The sequence below is a fragment of the Anser anser genome (assembly GCF_964211835.1).
Source record: "Anser anser genome assembly, chromosome: 6".
NCBI lineage: Eukaryota > Metazoa > Chordata > Aves > Anseriformes > Anatidae > Anser > Anser anser.
In genome coordinates, this window is record NC_139726.1 from 1245673 (window position 1) to 1266345 (window position 20673).

At 48.1% G+C, this 20673-nt stretch overlaps 1 long non-coding RNA gene across 1 annotated transcript; it reads right to left on the reverse strand.

The window, feature by feature from the left end:
• Positions 1-163: 163 nt before the first annotated feature.
• Positions 164-12559, reverse strand: LOC310901689. Its single transcript, XR_014586036.1, has 3 exons — positions 11185-12559; positions 10967-11093; positions 164-4577 (listed from the first exon to the last, which is right to left on the reverse strand). It is a non-coding gene; the product is annotated as an uncharacterized lncRNA (long non-coding RNA).
• Positions 12560-20673: the final 8114 nt, after the last annotated feature.

The window sequence follows — 20673 nt, forward strand, 5'->3', positions numbered from 1 at the left end:
TGTGTTTCTCACTAGGCTGCTCACAACACTTAATTAAACTCTGCTGTTTTGGCAATGACAAATGCTGTAGTGCAAAAGGAACCAGAGTAGCAGTGACTGAGAAGCTCTCGTAATTTCTTTCATGTGCACTGGCAGCCAGATCCAGGTCAGAAAAGAAAGAAAGAGAGAAAAAAAAAGAAAGAAGAAGATTTATTTAAGGTGTTTGAAGGAGGTTGCCACTTCCAAGCATCTGCTTTAATGCCCAAAGAACGCTTCCATCCCTGAGGGCTGAATCAGCCCGTGGATATGATGGCATGTGGACACGGAAAAAAAATTGCAACTGTTCCTCAGCCTTTTCATTTGAAGATGTTCCTATTCACCACGCTGGGTTTTGGGTTAGAAAAGCCAAAATAAAAGGAGGCTGGCAAATGTTTTCCTTGCCCAGCCAAAGCTGCTGTTGACTGCAGGGCGGCCCGTTGGCACTGTTGGGGCACACGGTGCTTACACAGAGAAGGAAGGATGATTATAAGTGATACATCTAATCACGTTTCGGGTAGAGTGTGTCATCCCCTATTCAGATAGCTTTTTAAATGGGCAAATTTCTTTCAAGTCAATACAAAAAAATCTATGTGTTTTTTTTTTTTCACATTTCTGCTGTGAAACACCAAGCTGAAATGTGAGGAAAGTGTTTCATAGATATTTTTAGATTTAACTCCTTTCTTTTAGGTATGTGTGGATATAAATGGTATTGCATGTTAAATTACATTCTCCTCTGTTTTTAATTCACTGCTCCCCTGTACACCTGTCCACACAGTTTAAGAAGGCTAATGTAAATCGGCACTAATGTATAGTCTCATTTAGCACTTGCATTAATAAAAGCAGTGAAATAGCTATCACTGATAATTACAGGTTTTTTTCCCTCTCTCTCCCTCCATCTCTCTAATCATAACCCAGAGCGTTGCACGCACACATATTTTGGGAAACTGGTCCTCAATTTAACTCTGAGAGAAAAATCATTAAGATGCTTTGTAGTGAAAACCTGTACCGCAACAATAAATTAGAGTTATAGAGAATACTAGATAGGGCTTATTAGAGGTATTAGAGGTATTTAACAGACGTATTAAACAAACAAACAACCCCCCCAAAAACAAACAAAAAAGAGGAAACAACCTGGAGCTGCTTCCTTCAGTCTGCCTGTGCGCGAGGGCAGGAGCCGGGAGGGAGCTGCGCCCAGCCTGCGACGGAGCCCCGAAAGCTGCCCGAACCTGCAAAGTTGGGTCGGGGAGAAGGCTTGTCGGGATGAAATCCTGCCCAACGTTCCTGCTCGCTCTCTGAGGGTCTCCCAGAGGATTAGAGGCAGTGTTTCCTGTGGGCTTGGTGCAAGCTCTGGCTAAGTGCTGGCCAGAAAAAAGGAAATGGTTTCTCACTGCCTTCGCTGGAGTCGTGAGAACGTGTCAGGTATGGTGGAGGTATTTATAAAAATACCACACAATTTAAAGCCTTTTTTTTTTTTTTTCCTTTGAAGGGCATTTTTGATGAATTCTAATGTAAACCATTTTGTTAATTAAATTGATTTTTTTTTTCTTTTTAGAAAAGACTTAAATAAAAGCTCGTGCGAGTCCCCAGGGCTGATGCTTCCCTTTGATCTGGGTGAGCTCTTCCCCGCTCTCTCCCAGCCATTTCCAGCTGCTCTCCCTCTCTGGGCCACGCTGTCCCTGCAGAGGCTCTTGGCAGCCCTCTGCCCCAAAAACCTGCCTGGAGCTGCTGGGGGCCACCCGCAGAGGCCACTCCATCCCCTTCGGCCTCCCCTTCTCGCCAGCACGCGCTCTGCCCCTCTGCTGGGGCTCCTGAGCGCTCAAGTATTAAGGTAAAACTTTATATAATACCTTTTACTGGAGATAGAGCAATTCAGCCAGGGCCTATTTACCCTCCCCATTTATTTAAAAGTCCGACAATAAAACCAGTCCATTCTGAATGGTAGATAAAATGCGGTGAAATTGATGAATGCCTTTTGGCAAGTACAGTTGAGTTTCCATGGGGTTTTATACATTATTGACACCGTCAGTGATTTCAGTGATTGTGGCTGCAGCTGGGATATTATTATTACCATGTTGCAGTACTTCTGTCGGGAGGCTATTGCGGAGGCACAGCTGGAAGCGTTAGTGGCATTTGATGTTCATGACCTGCAGTAATTGCACCATTTCATAATGGGAGCCGAGCAAATCCGCAGTGAGGAATTAAGCGGCCGCCGGCCCCGTGCCTTCGGCTGGGGTCGAGGAAGGGGCTCAGCCCCGGCTGGCACCAGCGGCACGGGGTGGGCAGCGCCGAGGGGCCCCGCGCCTCTCCCCGTGGCTGGGATTTGCAGCCCCACGTGCTTTCCTTTCCCCCAAAGCCCTGCATACCTGGTGGCGAGCATCACCGCTCATTTTGTCCCCTGGCACTGGATGTTGTCACGCCCTGGGCTGTGCAGATTGCCACTCGCCTGTCACACTGCCAGCTGGCACTTCATGGGCGAACGTTTCGGGTGCTTTCCTCATGGGTTGGTGGCGGCCGTTGCAGAAACACGGGGCAGCTTGCCCTCCTCCATGGGGACTCCTTCCCCAGCACCATCACAGAGCTCTGGGCTGCCGTGGGGCCGAGCTGCCAGCAGGCACAAGGGGAGAGGCTGCGGCGGAGGCTCCGCACTCATTCTGCAGGCTGTCTGTCTTCTCAGCACCGCAGTGAGGTCTTACAAGAAATTCTCCCAAGGAACCCAGGTTGGGCCTGAATCAAGACTGTTTTTTAATACTTTTCATACCTCTCATCATTTTTTTTCCAGCTCTCAAAGCTTACTAAGCAAGTAGCTTTACCATATATATACATATACATATGTATATGTACTTTGCTCACCAGTGTTTAAGTACTTTCATGGCCTCTTCTGCTCCAATCTGAAAGCACCTCAAACCTGCACTGGTGACTTTGAAGAAATAGCTGTTTCCAGAGCCTTCAGGAGGACTGTGTGTGCCTGTACTTCTGGTACTTTGTGGTCCTGTTTGGAAGGGGATTGAAAATCGAAGCAGCTTACAGTCTTACTGGTTTTTCATTGCCGTGGTGAGAAGCCTGAGAAAAACACAGCATTTACCTGCAAAGAGAGTCTCCATCAATGCACAGGAGCTAGGCAGTTTGTTGCACAGAAGCAATACTGCCCATAAAATGTTCTCCTGCTGGAAATGCTGATTCTTCAGTCAATTTATTCTTTATTCAAGATGGATTGGCCTTTCCTTGCTTGTACACCAGTGCTGAGCAGCACAGTTGCACGCAGCGGGACTTCTCACTGCCATAACGGAGCGAAAGTGTCCTCCCTGGGATGGGGCCGGTGCTGCTGGCCACGGAGAGGAGCCTGTGAGAAGCCCTTGCAGCAGGGTGATGGATAAGTCCTGGAAAATCACTGCGTTTTCTATATGCTCATGGAACAGTTCCTAGTTGTTGGCTAGGATGAATAGCCTTTGGCTAGAGAATAATAGAGTTTGGGTATGATCAACAGAGAATCACCAGCAGTGTCCTCTGCAGAAGCCTATGGGGCTGTTTGTAAACCTCCTTGAGAGGACGTGGGGCACCACAGGCACCCTACATGCAGCCAGCCACACGTCCCAGTAAACTCGCGTTTCTGCTGTGCTTTTGCTTCCTTTGAGCCTGCCGGGAGCTTCTGGGCCCGGCGGCCCCGCTCGGGCAGCCCCCAGCCCTGGGCTCGCAGAGTGTGGGGCCGCGGGCTGCGTCGCACAGCCCCAGCCGTGGCTGAGAAACCCAGTCTGGGCGTGAGCCTGGCATGGGGAATTACGCCGCCGTAGCTAAAGCTGTGGATTTAGTGTACGTACTGGCTTTGTATACATACATACTTTGCTTCCGAATCTAAATGTTTGCTCTGAATCTTTTGCCACTTTTCTCCCCTTCTTTCATTTTATCTCCCTTCCGTTGACTAGTTACAGTCTCAAGATGTTTGCCAAATATTCTGCAGTACAGCAAGAAATCCATGTTGAGAGATACCAAATTCCTGTTAGCTGTTAAGGTTGGAAGAGGTGTGTTAGGTAGCCCATCACATAAAGCTTGATAAAAATCCCTGAGTAAATGCCACAGGAACCCTCCAGGAATAGAGCCTTTAATCTTTAGATCGTCTAAAAGGAGCCTGGTGACATGACTGGGCTTATTGCAGAAAGCTAATTTCAGTGACTCTTGTGATATTGTGAAGATCCTCAAGTCCTTCGCACCGTCCTGCTCTAGGAAGCAGAAATGGGCTCTCGCTCACGATCTTTTTTTTTTTCTTTCTTCTTTTCACAATGTTAAAACATTTAAAATTACCTAAATAACCCCCCCTAGCAGACATGGCTAAGCACTTTTTTACCCTTTTGAAGTGTTGTACACAGCTGTTTTGCCTTTTTCTGGGGTGAGGGACAGTTCAGCTAGTACTCGGGGCACTTAGGCAGTGCCATCTTGTTGCCTGCTGGAAAATGAGGCCACTTCTGCTGCTGTAACACCCCTTGGAGCTGGGCGAGGACAGGAGCACGGCTCCCTGCAGCTGCGGGCGGCCTGCCTTGCAGGAAGGCATTGTCCACGGGAAGAAACTGCAGCAGGAGAGAGCAGAGGTTGTAATGTATTAGTGTATTAATATCGGTGTTTCAGGGACGCTTTGAAGAGAAAGTAATCAGCAAAGGAAAGACTTTGGAAGTAACTTTGCTCTTGGTGAAAGCTGATGGTGCCTGCATACTCACCTCACATCGCCTTGCGGCACCTTTTCTCAGCATATTTCTGAATTCATGACAAAAGTTGACAAATCACTTCTTGTTACTGTTTCCTGAAATTATGTTTCATCAGTGGGCCGGGGGGATTGACAGTTTAACGGCGCAGTGTGAGTCCTGGTGGGTTTGCGTGAGAGGTGTGCACATCGCCCTGCTCAGCCCGCCCTGCTCTGGTGGATGCACTGACCCCTTGGCATCTCCATGGGGAATGAGGAACAGGGGGGGCTGTGTGCAGGCTACTGACTTGGGGTAAAATAGACCTTTTTTCCTGGCCAGGGCAATGCGCTCTGATCCCATCCCACCACCACTTCAGGCCTGCTCAAGCAGGGAGCCCCGGGCTGGCTCGGGGGCTGCTGCTGAGAGCCGTGCCTGGGGAGGGAGAGGCAGCGCTGCTGGCACCTCGCGTCCTACAGACCCCCCTGCTTCACAGCACAACACGAGGCTCTGTCTCTGACAGGTAAAGAAAATGAAGGCGTAAAGCTTCAGGAGGTTTAAACATTTTAGTAGCTGAACCTAAAATACCTACTGCGGTATAAAACAACGTAAAACCTGTCAGCATTTATATAGCCTGCACAGCCCATCAGCCTGAGCGCCCGAGGCCAGCGCTGCGGGCTTGCTCTGGCGCTGTGGTTTCCTTGGGGCTGAGGGGACGGCACAGAGATGCGCTGTACTGGCCGCACTTCACACCCGGATGTTTTACACCGCCTCGTGAATCTCTGCAAGTGCTGAATTCAGAATTACGGTGTTCATTTTGTATCACATGATTAACAAGGCTTTAGTAACGGCTAGCTTGCAGTTGGGAATTAAACCAGTCAAGAGAAAAGAAAGGGAAAACCGATGAATTTCTGCTGTGAACTTCACTTGAAGCCCAAATACAGTGACTGGCATCAAGGTGCACTTGGGGTGCAGAGGTGGCAGTGGCACCTGCACACAGGTGTTTCCAGATGTAACTGAGATGGCAAAGAGTGTGCTGTTAACCTGAGCTTCCAGGAGCTCAGCTCTTTATAGAATAAATCAGAACTTTCAGTAGCTTCCCGATTCACACCACTGCTGATACAAGGCTAGGAGAAAAAGATTAAAGTTCCTATATGTATAAGATTCTACTATTGATTTTTACGCATGTAGGCTTGGAAACTAAAAGCTAGAAAATAAAACGGAAATCATAAAACCCAGAGGTACCATGCTGCTCGGTGGTGGCCATCACCGCAGTCGTGAGAGGCAGAGCCCTGGGGCAGCTGCTGCTCGCGCTGCAGGCGGAGGAGAGGCACCGGCTGGTGGCACGGCCTTGGTGCTGACTGCGTGGGGTCCTGCAGCTGGGAAGCAGAGGCTGCAGCACCACAGCTTTCTGCTCAAACCTCCTGGTATTGCCCCATGTTAAATTAATTTGAGACAAGCTTTAAGAACCTGTCACTAACACGTGCCACAGACACATCGTTTTACTTCTGTCCAGGTAACTTTAATTGCAGCAGAGACAGCAAAGAATAGCGCTGTTAGGGAGAGTGGGAAAAATTTGGGCACAGGAGGTTCCAGTTCCAGAGCAGGCTGCAAATTAACCTGTGGCGAGGGAGGGGAGCCCAGGAAGGGGCTGTCCTGTCCTATCCTGTCTTGTCCTATCCTGTCCTGTCCTGCGCTGTCCTGTCCTGGGCTCTGTCCTCTCCTCTCCTCATGGGGTGCAGCAGCCTCAATACTTCGTCCACTTTTTAAAATTCTTTTTCACACTTTTAAATCACACACATTACAGCTGCCTGAGGCTGGCTATTAGCGTGTTAAGGCTATTGCTGTCATTTTTGTATTTCACCCAGTGCAGGTGACAAAGGGGAAGGGCTAGAAGCCTTAGCAAAAGCATAGAAAGCCAACTGTTCAACAATAAATAGCAATTAAGCGGGCAAAGCCTTTATTTTACGCTTAAAGGTATGAGGCAGAGGGAAAGCTGCAGTTTTGAGCAAAGGAGCCTGGGCGCTGGAAGAGGAGTCAGGGCTGCAGGGAGGATGCGCAGGAGGAAATACAGGGCCACAAGGCATCTCTGCCCAAATCCACAGCCGAGCAGGACACGAGGCTCTGGGAAGAGGCTGCGGGGTGCGGGAGGCCTGAGGCACGGGGGAGAGGCCCAGGCACAGAGGCTGAGCAGCCGCTGCACCGGGGAGGGAGCTCGAGGGGCAGGAACGCACCCACTGCCCTTCTCTGCCTCCTGGGCACTGCAAGGGGCATGGTCCTACCCAGACAATGCTCATCCCAGGTTAATTAGTTTCTATGCGGGGCTAATTAGCTCAAGCTGAGTGCTGTGCTAACACACCTGTATCACTTCTACACGCGGAGGCAGTTTGTCTGGACGGAGGTCAGCGGTAATTTCTTTTCATACTCCAGATTCAATCGAAGTTCATGTCTGGGTTCACTCTGGGCCCAGGAATAAAATTCAGGACAGTTCTTATTTTATGTCAATTGGTTCTTATCTCCCTAATCTGAAACTTCAATGTTTGCCCGGCAGAAGCAGCTAGCGATTATGAAAGGACTTGTGCTTCTGCGGGAGATGATGGGAATTTTACTTTCAATTTTAGTGGAAGTAGAAGAAAGCTGTGTAACAATAATCTCATATCAAGACATAATCTAGGCACATCTAGGTGCTGAATGGATGTTTTGTGCAAAAATTGATAAACAGTAGATGGACAGAAATAGCTGAATCTTGCTTCTGCTGCTCTGACCCGCAGTGAGTGCTGTGTAATTTACTTCTTGCCATCTTTCTTCCCAAAATACCTCCCCTGTAAGGTGGTGATAAAGTGAATGTTTAAGTGGTGTAATTTGTTCTTTTTATTTATTTTTTTAATGTGATTTGGAAATTCAAATTCAAATACCAGGAATAGCTGGTGGAAAATACACAGAGGGCAAGCTTGGCGGAATACTGACACAGCGCCAGGATCCCTGCGGACCTGCGTGGGCTGCGGCTGGGGGTCAGGGAGCCCTGCTCAGCGAATTGTCCCCAGCAGTTTTCCAAAGCCACAGAATTTAATGGACCATTTCTTCTTTGTACAAAGTGTGCAGGCTGGCGTCACTTTTCCAGAATAAAAAATAAAATAAAAAAAATTATAGGACAATTGCATTTCAGAAAGATCAATTAAACTTTATATATATATATATATATATATAGTGAGATTACTTAGATGTGAAATTTTTAAATGATATCATCCTTTTTAACAACAAAGCATACTTTATAAATATTTCCTGTAATACACATGGAAAAGATGGACCATGATTCCTTGGCTGCTGTCATGTTCAAACTAAAAGTAAATATGGAAATATTTCCATTTGGGCAAAACTAAAACCGTTTGATCCATAGTAATATAGCACTGCTCTGAAAAATTTAAATAATAATAAATATTGCTTGCTGAACAACATTTTTGAAGGTGCTGCCAGTATTCTCCTAGCAGTTAATAAAGTAGTCACAAATGATTCTGCCCACTTTTGTCCCAAAGAGGATCATATTTAATGCTCCATTTAATTTGCTCAAATGTCAGGGAACATCAAAAGGGGAAATTTATTGTATTAGTCACTGAAAGAGATATAGTAGGAGCATCATGCTATCTAAAGATGATTAATAAAAATAGCTATTGATTTTGCAAAGTCAATAAATCCAGCTGTTCAAATGATAGCGTTAGCCAGTGGAAGGGACTGGTTGAGCTTCTTTGGCACTCTGCAGATCCACCCACAGACTGTGCAGCTCTCCTGGCCCGTGGGTACGAGGAGCTGCCTCATCTCTCCCTGTCCACAGGAGCCTTTGAGCCACAGGGCAAACACCGAGCAACCCATTTTGTGCACAGAGAACATGGGGGTGCCACCACCGACCTGCTGGTGAAGGTTCGGGTTGGGCTGAATGGATGTCCCGCCGACACGGGAGCAGCACAGCAATGTTTTGTCTCCCCGAACAAGCCATTGGAGGCCAAGTGCAAACAAGTAGACATACAACGAACCAGATTCTACAATCACTGTTTTTTCTTGGGCTCTGTGTTTTCAGTGATATGCGTGGAGATATTCCTGAGCCTTTCAGGCCTCGGTGCGGGAGTTCTCATTCTGGGGGCAGCCCTTGCAGGTATTTAGAGAGAACTGTCCCCTCCCTCCCGTGCTACGGGGCTCTGCAAAAACAACTCCAGGGATGGGTTTTTGTGAATTACAGCTTCTCCTGTCTGAGTAACTTTCACAGGAACAAACTCCAGGAAACCCTGGCCATATTTGCACTGTAATTCTCACAGGCGGCTAAGTCAGGCTCACTGCATTCATCTCCCAGTGGCATAAGCTTTGAACTCTGTTTAATACTTTTTAAGAAACCTAAAATAAGTCAGTATTTGGCATCAGAAAGTGAAAAACTCTGGCTGATTTCAACACTTCCTTTTCTGTTTATTTTCTCAGTGAGGCCAGACGTCATCGTGCTAATTTTTCTTGGGTTAATGATGGGAAAAAAATAAGGATGCTAACTTGAGTTTTAAAAATACTTCTCTGGCTGTATCATTTCTACATTTCCTTTCTAAGCTCCCGAGCAGTTGAGTTTCATTTGCAAAAACATTCATTGCGAATTTGCAGATAACGCAGAGATCACCAGTGACAGATAATGATGAGCACAGAGTTACCTATATCTTTTGGTGGGGAAAAAGCCCTCTGTAATTTAAATATTAAAATCACCTGCAGATGAAATGCAGAATAAATTACAGGATGGGACAGATCATGGCAGCTTTGAAGATGATTTCAGGATGAAACAGCTTAATTTCCAAGATTCTGACATGATGCAGTGATCACAGTTTTAATTAGCTATTGGTAAGCATAAGCCATCGGTACCTCTCACAGACAGATGGGCTGAGCTATCCGCCACCCAAAGTGTTTCACTAGGGATGGGACATGTTCCCCAAGGAGGGGGCGCGGGGCAGCCAGCAGCATGACGAGCACGTCAGTGCAAGGCTCTTAGAGCCAGTGGGGCTGGAAACCGCCATCCCATCCCATCCCATCCCATCCCATCCCATCCCATCCCATCCCATCCCATCCCATCCCATCCCATCCCATCCCATCGAGGCAGGCCCGCTGCGAGCTGAGGCCTGCTCCTGAGCCAGTTCTGCTCCTGTAGCTTGGCATTAACCTGCACGGTGAAGCCTTGTTGAACGCCCCTTTGAAAATGTGAGTATGCCCCACCTGCTGGATTTCCCTTACTTTCTGTGGCTGTCATATCTTCGTTAAGCACGACCTGGCCCACCGCTGCCCCTCACCACCAATCTCCTCCGTGCCACCCTCGCTCCCCCAGGCGCGAGCCCGCCTGCCCCGCGGCTGGCAGCTCGTCTTCAGAGCACACCCGTCAGACTCAGAGCCTCTGTGATCTCACACAGAAGTTTACGGGCTCTTTAAAACTGCCCGTTAAAGATTCACAAATTACCCTGCTCACAGTTTGATACTACAATGGAAGCACATCCATTCTTCTCTCATTCCAGGTGCGAGGTTTTTAAGCTCCCCTTCTTTGGGGCAGCGCGCCGACTGGCTTCTCGCTGCTGGGGCACCGAGGCAGGCAGCTGGGGGGGGGGGGACACGGGGCTGTGCAATGCCCTAGGCCACTCTGAGCAGTGCAGGGGGCTGGGGGGAGCACAGGACCACCTCCAGTGAGCCCCAGTTGCCCCTCACCCCGTCCACACTCCCACCGACCCTGTGCTGCGATGCCGAGGGCTGCCCCCACATTGGGCAGGGCCGGGGCTGCATGCACGGGGAGCAGGCAAGGGGACAGAGCCAGGGCAGGGTGCAGGTCCCCCCGCCAAGGCGAGGACAGCGGCAGGACAGAAATGTTGGTCCATTATGCCAGAGAGCAGATAATGTCCCCGGCACCAGCATTAGTCGCGGTGGGTGCTGAAGCGTGGCAGCTTCTGAAGCAGGCACCCAAGGAGACCTAATCTGGTGGTGAATGGAGACATTAGTGAACATGCTTCTTTGTAAAAGTGTTCTTATCTCAGACCTTGCATATGTACCGTGGGCTTCTGCAATGCCCATGATAAGTAGTACTCCTTGTTTCATTGAATGGCGGAGTAAATAGTCACATAAAACCCATATAATTTGCTGGCTTGTAAGTTAAAGCCCCAGGCAGTCTTATCACTTCTTTTGTCATGTCCCTTACACTTCTAGGGCAATTCCGTGTCAAATTGCTCTACATTTTGCACCCTGACCCAGCAAAAGTGGAAACCCGCAAAAAAACTTACCATCTCGTCATCTTTTCCTTCTTCTTTTACATTTTGTACCTTATGAACTGAACTATTTTTTCCATTCCAGAGAACTCAATGTCTCTCTGTAGCTGCACTGCGAGCACATCATTTCACTGGGGCTCATCTGTGTTATCAAAGTACAAAAGAAAAACATCAGTGTTTGACTAACTTTAAAAGTGAAGATATTAATTATTGAGCAGTAGAGGAGACCTTACCTTAATGCCAGTGCTCAGGCAGATACCATATTTATCTTGAAGTACCCCAGAGCAAAGAACCCGAGAGGAAGACGGTTACCTTTGCAACCATATTTATCATGTAAATAGCTCAGAAAAGGATACTGCCAGTTACATCTTTAAAATACAAAAATGCATGCATTTCACTATTTTGTAAATGCCAGAGAGATGCAGCATCCGTTAGAGTTAACGGTGCGGCACTTTTGTGTTCAGTAGCATGAATCATTAATCATGAGGCAGGCCATATTCTTGTACTGCTTCTGCTTTCATTACTTGGCCTAATTAAACAGTTCTCTGAACTGGAATCTCAGATTCCTCTGTTACAGATTATCATTAATTATGGTGAAAGTGCTCAGAGATGTTGGACTCAATTATATTCTGCTCAACTCTGGCACTGTGTGATTCATTGCACAGCCTGCTTTGCAGATGTACTCTTTTCTTATCTTGCACTCCCACTTTTGTAAATTGGGCTCTGCCAGCCAACAAACCAAGAGTTATGTGCTGTGTTTTCATTAAAAACATGTTGGAGAAGCGCACACCAATTAAGGATTCTGTATTTTGCACCGACGAGGAGGCGAGCGCCGGGTTTGGGAGAAATAGCTGAGGGGAGCAGCTCAGCTCCCTTGTTTTGGCCTGGGTGGAGGCTCTCCAGCACCCTTCTGTGCGGCAGGATGGGTGCCTTGCTGCACCCCGAGGTGCTGCCCCCGAGCACCACGCCGTGCCGGGACCACAGGCACCGCGCCTCTCCCAGGCAGCTCCAGCTATTTAAATGCTGCCAGCTGTCCAGCAGTTAGACATTTTTATTGCGATTCCTCCGAAATGCAGCAGTGGTATATACCTGTAGTATAACACAGTTAATATTAATATATAACTAGTCTTAACACCTCCTGCTTCCACCAGACATAGTTTTATTCATTAACATGAAGTAAATGCATGGTTTTGCACATTGGCATTTTAAAATCCTTTATATTCTAAATCGAACCCAAACTTTAAATGATGAGCATCAGTACTTAAAAACTAGGATCTGAAATGCATTGGTGTAGCAAAAAGTAAAAGTGTTTTTTTTTTCTATTTGCACTTTTATCAGATTCGGACTTTTGAAAATCAGTGGTTATACCGGCTGGCTGTACTTCATGAATATCTGTAAAGTGGCATTGTGGTCAATTAAGTCCTCTTGCATCGGGTAAAAATATGTTATGGTGAAGGTGATGTAATCTGACTCACGGATGAGAAATGTGAGCAGTCGTATGTCATTCCTCCCTGCATGTACCCACGGAGGAGCTCTGGTGGGGTGACATTCCTTGCATCGCTCATAACTCAGGCTGTAATATCAAAAATAATGCTGCAATACCCACAATGATCAAGTATGCAAACACATTTGGGAGCAGCAGGGAGAAGCCATCCCTCATGCTTTTCTGCCATGAATTCTGCACTAACGCGGGAGCGCTCTGCTTTAGAGCTCAGCTGTTCATAAAGTAAAATAGATTGCCAGCAAAATTGCTTATACTGCTTATACATTGTCAACATATAAGTATTTACAGATTGCGGGTTAACATGGCTTACATGAGAGAGCCTAGGCTAGGAAAATTTTAAAATTCAGCGTGTGGAGAATTTATATTCATCATCATCATCTTTACGCTGTGCACGAGATGTATTTTTACTGATATATGATTAGCTAATTCACCTGCGGTAAGTGGATTTGTTTCTCCGTGTCAAAATACACACTGAATTTTATCCACAGGTAGATTGAAGCAGAGAGTTCTTGATTAAGTTATCAGAGAGCAGCGCAGTTTGTTCTGCGCCTTTGATTGCGGTGACAAAAGCCGCCTGACGCGCCTGTAATTGGCGGTGGGATGGGAAGGGACACGGGGCCCGTGGGATGGGAAGGGACACGGGGCCCGTGGGATGGGAAGGGACACGGGTCCTGTGGGTTGGGAAGGGACACGGGGCCCGTGGGATGGGAAGGGACACGGGGCCTGTGGGATGGGAAGGGACACAGGTCCTGTGGGTTGGGAAGGGACACGGGTCCTGTGGGATGGGAAGGGGCACGGGGCCCGTGGGATGGGAAGGGGCACGGGGCCATGGGACGGGAAGGGACACAGGGCTCCCTCCGGGCCCCACCACCCCCAGCGGTGGGCGCAGAGCCCTGCCACGGGAGCCTGGCTGGGGCATCTCATCCTCTTCACTGCTTGCTCAGGCCACTTGATAGTGGCAGGAGCCAGCCGGTGGCTCGGAGGGGGCACCCGCCCATGGCCCTCCTCCTCCTCCTCCTCCTTGTCTTCCTCCTCCTCCTCTACCTCCTCCTCCTCTTCTCCCTTGCTGCACCGAGCACGCGCGGTGCAAATGCAATATTGCTGGGTGTTCCCAGATGGCTGGACATCCAGGGCACGGAGGATTTCGGTAGTGTTATTAACAGCTACGTATGTTTGCATCCATAGGTCCTCGCAGAATATCCCCCTTTGTTCCGGCGTGGCAGAAGCAGCTGAATTAGAGCAAAGCCCCCAAAAGTTTTAAGTGGGAGCTTTTGGGCATCGCGGTGTGCAGACTCTCATTTTCCACAGTAGTTGTGGGTTTTAATATATATGAAAATCAGTAGTCTTGTATCTTTGCATATGTGCCTTTTGTGATATAATTTTGACAGATGGTGAGCTAGATAAATCTAGCTCCTCGCTATAGAAAACCTTGGCTTGACTTGCGCACTCTTAAAACTTGCTTTAAGCTGCTTTTGCATTTTATTTTTTAAATATAGATGTATTTTTTCCCCTAGTCTGCTTTTGTTTTTATTTTCAGTGTAGCTGCCAAGTATTTCCACCCCTGATTTCCACATACAACTTGCAACTGAGCTCTGATTTCTTTTTTTTTTCCATTAGCCCTATTCAGTGCACAATGCCAGCCACTTTGCTATTCTGCATGTCTCCTTATTAAAAATAAATATGCTACCCTGTCCCTGTTTGCACCAGCTACAATTCCAACAACAATTCTGACAAATTCTTAGTATTTAAGGGTGGTGAAAAAATGCGACCAGGAAGCAGTTTCCTCTCCTGCCAGCTCCAGACAGACTGCTCATTGAAAATGTAATACACTGCTGCCATGTCACAGGTCAGCTGGCAAATGGCAATCTGAATTTTAAAAGGAATATGAATAAAATTCTGTTTTATTTTGAAAATGAACTTTGTGCCCTCCATCATGAATCCAATATATGTCTTAATCTTCTATGCTCTTGAAGCCTGCGGCTCCTGGCTGAGTCCTTTGACTCCTGAACCTAATAAGGAAATAGGTTGTTTTCTCATCCTCGTCTCATTTTTAGAGGGGCTGAAACAAACAGTCCCTATTTCAAATGTAATTGACAAAGCATAAAAACATGTGTGTTATATAATTTTAGGTTTATGACGGAGCCTGGTGCTGGGATGTTTTATTTTAAAATTTGATTAAGATGTGATACGTCTGGAAATACGCTGTCAGGATTCAAAACCAGAATTTACCGGCGGCACTGTTTCATGTTTACCTTGCAGCTGCCCATGTGAGGCTGATAAGGGGATGAAAGAGCCGGGGCCCTTCAGCCAGGACGCCGTTCGTTTAACCTGGGCTTTATTTGCAGCTGGATACGGAGAGCTTTGCGTTTGCTGCAAATCTCGGTGTTTAAAATTTGCTGCAGGATGGAGGGAGGACGGCTATCACAGCTCCGTTGTGACATTTGATGGCTTTTTACAGTTTTTTTGCCCGAGATGCCTGCCGTGCAGCATTATGTTTGCAGGATGTGGGTATCTATATTTACATTCACGCTGCCTTACGATGCACCGTGCTCTTTCCCATCTCCAGGGCAGTGTGGCACCGCCTGCCTGCTTCTCCTTTTTGCTCAGGAAACAAAATCCCGTGGTGGCACTGCTCCCAGGGCTGCAGCGCGGGCTTGCTGTGCTCGCTGGCGGGGCAGGGACCCAGCTGCAAGGGGATCGAGGACTGGTGCCAAAGACGGGTGTTTTCTCACTTGTTAGGCTGGGGTGCACGTTGGAAAGTTTACAGTGAATTCTGCTAATTTCTTCTCAAATTCAGGAGAAAGAAATCCCCCTGACTGTTGGGTTATAAATGTGCATACATATATGTGTATACAGGTATCTGAGGGCATATATATACATCTAAATATACATGCACGGCCCCCGTGGAAACGCCCAATCTCTGCTTGGGCAGATGCTGGTTTCTGGTATCAAAGCCAGGGGCATTACTGATTTAGGAAGTGATCCAAAGCCACCAAATAAGCTCCCAGTAACCAGTCAATGCTTTCTATCACTCCCAGGAAGTCAAACTTTCAGCATTTCCTGATTTTATCTCTTTGTGAAAAGAATTCATCGTACAGCAGGTAGCCGAACGCAGAGGCTTGCTGGTGAAGCTCAAGCATCCCAGGCGCAGGATCCCAGTTCAGCAGGGCACTTGAGCAAGTGCCTGACGTGGAGGAGGAGATGGATCCCCCCGGGAGCCCTTGCACGCCTGGAGTGCAGCATGTGCTCAAGTGCTTTGTTGATCTGAGCCTCCACGAATTTCCTGCACAGCAGCGGGGCGACGTCCCTGCCTGGCTCCAGCTCTCTCGGCCCCTTTCCAGCTCAGCAGAGCTCAGAGCTGGTCTGACCCCCCAGACAGCAGCCCGCTGACCCAAATTCTCACCCCTAGGCACCCACCCTGCATTCCTGCTGACACCAGGCACCGCCACCACCACCCGAGCTGGAACATGGAAAGAAAACTTGAGCAGGGCCCATTGCCATTGCTTTAGGAGGGTCTTTATAAACACCTGGCTGGGATATTAAATTTGGAGCAAAACCTTAAGTCAGAAGAGTACTTCTTACCCCTCACTGATCTTTGAGGGCTCCTTGATGAAGCCTGGCAGAGACAAGGTGGCACAGAGTAAATGGAAGTTTATTGCAATGCTTTAACTTCTGCTGTGTCAAGAAAATGCACCTGTGGCAAGTGGCAAGTCACCTGTCAGCATTTCCCTGCTCCTCCAGACAGGATTGGGTTTTAAAAGAGAAAGAGAGAGAGAGAGAAAAAAAAAAAGAAATGAAAAAGAAGAAAAGAAAAAAAGGAACTTGTCCTAGGAATCTCGATGGACACGTACAGGTTTTGAGTTAGGGGTGTGGGTGGAAATGTTGGGGTAAGCCACAACAAACAGTGATACGGAGATGGCAGCGGTACCAGAGCCTGCAGTCAGCCCCCAGAGATGACCGTACCTTGGGCAAAGCTATTTGATTTACAAAGGTGTACGTGGACACTGGAACATGCCACAAAAGCAGGTTCTTTGGGGAGGAGCAGTGAATGAAGACTTCTGGCATACAGGGGTCATTAGAAATGTACTTAAAGATATATCTGTAAATCTAAACACCGTACAGCTTAAAAAGTCTCCAGGAAGATTAACCTTTTTTTCCTAAAATGATCACATTTCCAGGATGTTTGGGTGCTTAGCATGCCTAATTTCAAAAACTGGTGGACAGTCTCCGTTTGGGTAAGGGAAGGATATTTAATTCTAGCCAGGACTGGTTTTTTTGGCCAGCGGAGGTGTGACTGGTACTGCACTAAATGGATACACCTTTGTAGTTGGTGGGGGCATGGAATGGTGGCTTTTCCTTGGGTGATAAATTATCTTTAACTTTTCAGGACCTCACGCTTCCCAGTGCAACAGTTAGCACACCTGAGAAGCTGCTCGGCGTGTAACGCAGCACGTGTGCAGGTGTGAGGAACGCACGGACGGGACTGTGCCAAAAGCCACGTCAGTGGGCAGCAACAGGAAGCCACTGTGCAGCTGATGCACTGGGCAGCACACAGGGAAATAACAATAAAGCAATACATTTTTTTAATAGTATATATTTCCAAATTGGAAATTACAAAGGAAATTTTCTGAGTTAGAGATTAGCTGGGGTTTCCACCATGCCTTGGGCAAGGCAGAGTTATGGGTGTAATCTATCTAGGAGTGATGTAAAGCATGGAAACCCTGGTACCTGACATACCCGTGAGAAGGTCAGGTATTTGGGGGCTGGGGGGTGTCCCTGGGCTTCGAAGCAAAGCAATTATTTCATTACCCATCCATCTCTCATTTAGAACCAGCTCCTGTTTGTGTTTGATTGCTGTTCTGATAATGATGATGTTGAGAATTGCTGTGATGAGAAATTGCAATCAGCTAAATAGCAGCAGAGGTTCCCCAAGGGAAAGGGCCTTATGTAATCCCACACCGGATTGTTTTGGGCAGGTTCCTCTTTGTCTAGCGAAAGCCAGCCTGGGGGAAGCGAGCCTCTGCCAGGTACCTGCACGGGGTTGTGGTGCCGAACTAGGTGAACCTGCTCCCGGGGTAAGCAGCTTCAGAGTTTTCTGCATTTTTCTATCATTCTCCAGTGTGCAGTATATTGCAGGGCATGGGTGCACAAAGCCATTTGGCTAGGGGAAAGGCACGGCAGGGTGTGCGTGCTGGCCCTGCAGCACACGGGACAGCCCTCATCTGCTCGGGGGGCGTGGGAAGGGTCCTGAGGTCCTGCAGCTGGGACGTCTCCCTTCGTGGTGCGGCACGGGGGCAGCAACCAAACAGATCAACCTGCCAGCGTGCATCCCTCTTGCAGCTGGTGCTACCAACTGCAGGACTGTTGCTATAGCAATGCTAGCTTTTGAGGACACCCTTTGCTAAAATTCTCCCTTCAAAACGCACTAGATCGGTGGACACACCTGCCATTGTGCTGCCCCCGGCGGCTCTGCCCCGCTCCCTGTCTGGGGGAGTGAAACACGGGCACGGCTCAGGCCACCAAAATCTGTAAGAAAATTTAAGAAAGCACAGTTTACTTTTTTGGTAAAGATTAAAAAGCCGGTTTCAGTAGTGAATGAAATTAAGGTCAAGTTCTAAAATAGAATTGCTCGCAGGTGCTGTCTAATAGTTCCCTTCCATTAATTGCTGTCCTCGCCCGGTGACCTGAGGAGCCGCCCGTTTGGTGCTGGGGCACGCACGCCATGTGTCTCTGCAGGCAGCCGGTCACCGTGGCACTGTCACCGTGCCACCTCCAGGATCTGCAGCACGGCCGCTCGGCCGGGGACCCACACGTAGACCTTTTGTCTCAGGTAGGTTCTTGCTTTCCTTGCTCATTTTAGGGAGCACGTGCCTTTCCAGAGCTTGTCTTTTGGTGGGCCGAGCAGTTGATGTAAAAAAGTCTACAGCGGAGGAAAAGCTTTGGGTCTCACCACGGTCACCGTCACTGCCTGTGCACGTGCTGGTGGGTGCCATGGCCAGGTCCCCGTGGGGGACAAAGCCAGCGCTTCAGGGGGCTCTGTCCCAGATCTCTGTCCCAGGCGTGTGGCCGGAGCATGGGGCAGATTTGGGGCAGCCCTTCCTGGGAAGCTCACGCTGTGTGCATCCCCTGGCCACCATGGTGCTGCCCCTCTGCTGTGCCTGCTTTTGTGCCAGCCCACAGTGTCAGAGCAGACCCCCAGAACAACCCCCAAATGAGAGCCAGGGGCTGGGTAGCCAAGTAGGTGCTGTCACCAAAAGCCCTGTGTCCCATCACATTTAAAACATGACGTTTTTCGCAGCTTGATTCTTCAGGTGCCGGATGGACCCAGAGACCTATTTGCAGCTTCCTTGGTTTTCAGATCTGTGGCCAATGCCCTGGGACACCCTTGGAGCAAAGTGGGGTCGGAAAGCTCAGCCCTGCCCTAGCGCTGCAGCCTGGTTGTGTTGCTGGAAGGCACCCAGAAACGCCGCTCCTTTGCCCGAGACACAGCAAAGAGTTATTTACAGACGGGCTGTTACTCAGCCGAATGTAGACCAAACGGCCTCAAAGATGAGGTATGGAAAAAAAAATATCCCCAATTTTGGGGACGCGGGAGGGTGCCATCAGGGAACCCGCTGGGATGTGAAACATGGGCTGAGCACAACGGAGGGCTCCGAACCGTCTGCTGGTATTAACGAGGCACATGTTCTTGTCACTTGTGCACATTCTCTGGTGCTTTCCAACCTGGCTTACTCACATGCACACTTATGTATGATAGTTTGTTTTCCTAAGGAAATAACTAACAAAAATCAGATTCTGAGGTTTGTCAGAAGCTCCCCAAAGCAGCACTTTCATGTTGCAGCAGAACGATTTACCTGGGAGGCCAGCACTCGCTATGGATTTGGGTCTTACAAATGTGACTGTGCAAAAATGTTTTAAGTCCACTTTGTCTACTGTTTGTAGAAGAAAAAATAAATAAATCCTATGCTTCCTGCTGCTTCCTCCGTTTCTTCATTTTTTCCCCATGGTTTTTACTTTTGTTATGATTTTATTCCTATTCCTTATAAAATACATGTAACACTTGTACGTGAATGTGGTGTGAGAAATCTGCCTGGCGGTAAACGGAAGCAGCCTTAGAAGAGAAATCCTACTAAACCAGAGATGGGAGTCAGTGTTGTATATCTTATACATTTTGCATGTTTTGTGACATCTTTTCATCCAGACAGCAGAGGAAATTCAGAGCAGGAAACTGGTCTGGAAAGGACCATGTACAGTCTGAGTTAAGTACTCACAGGAACTTCAGCCAAGTGAGACACATTCATTATAACAGAAGTATCTGAAATTACATGGGAAACAGCTGCCACAATTGGCAGATTATGGTTCAAGTACTTGTAAATTTTTATGACTCTGAAATGTATATTTTTTGAAAGTGTAAGAGAAGCATCTCGGTGGGTTTAGGGAGCAGCAGCAGCTCTAAAATCCTGCCCGGTTGTGCCTCACGGCAGCCCGGCAGGAGCACCTCAGGACCCGTGGGGCTCCTGCTGCTGCCCTCGCTGGGATGCAGATGGCAGCAGCCCCCGTGCCCCCGTGCCCCCGTCCCCCTGTCCCCCCACGGACCGGGTGGGGACCCCCCGGGAGGCACCACGCCGAGGCGGCCAGAGGGAGCGGTGGGACGCGGGGACCCTCCCCCTGCCGCAGCAGGATTAGCAAAGCAGAGATTAATCCCAAACCCCTCTAACCTGCTGGGATTCATTAGCTGCAGGCTTAGAATTATCTTCCAGGTTAAACAAAAGAATTAGATTTTTCATATATCTCTGTAAAGCAGTAAGCCTCTACAGATTGTAGATTATCTCGGTAATATTTTTTCCCTATGTGTTCCTGTAAGTAAAAATCTCTGAAAATAATTTCTGGAACACTTCTCAGAGTTACTGAGAACGCCTGTCTTAAATAAGGATATTACACTTAATTAAGCATTATGCCCACGGGGCTGAACGTGCAAGGTTCAGCCGAGAAGTCTCAGGTTATATGAATTTATAGTTGAATGTAATGGCTTGAGCAACTTCTAGGATTAGGGCCGTTGGTATTTGAGGATATTTAAGGCATTTTAAGAGTAAAAAATACTGTTATAACCTAAAAAAAAAGATTCTGTTGTGTAGCTTGGTTAAAAGTATGATAAGAATACATGGCTGTTTACTCACGCTCAGATGAAATCAGAAACGTTTCCTTCATCCTCACCAGA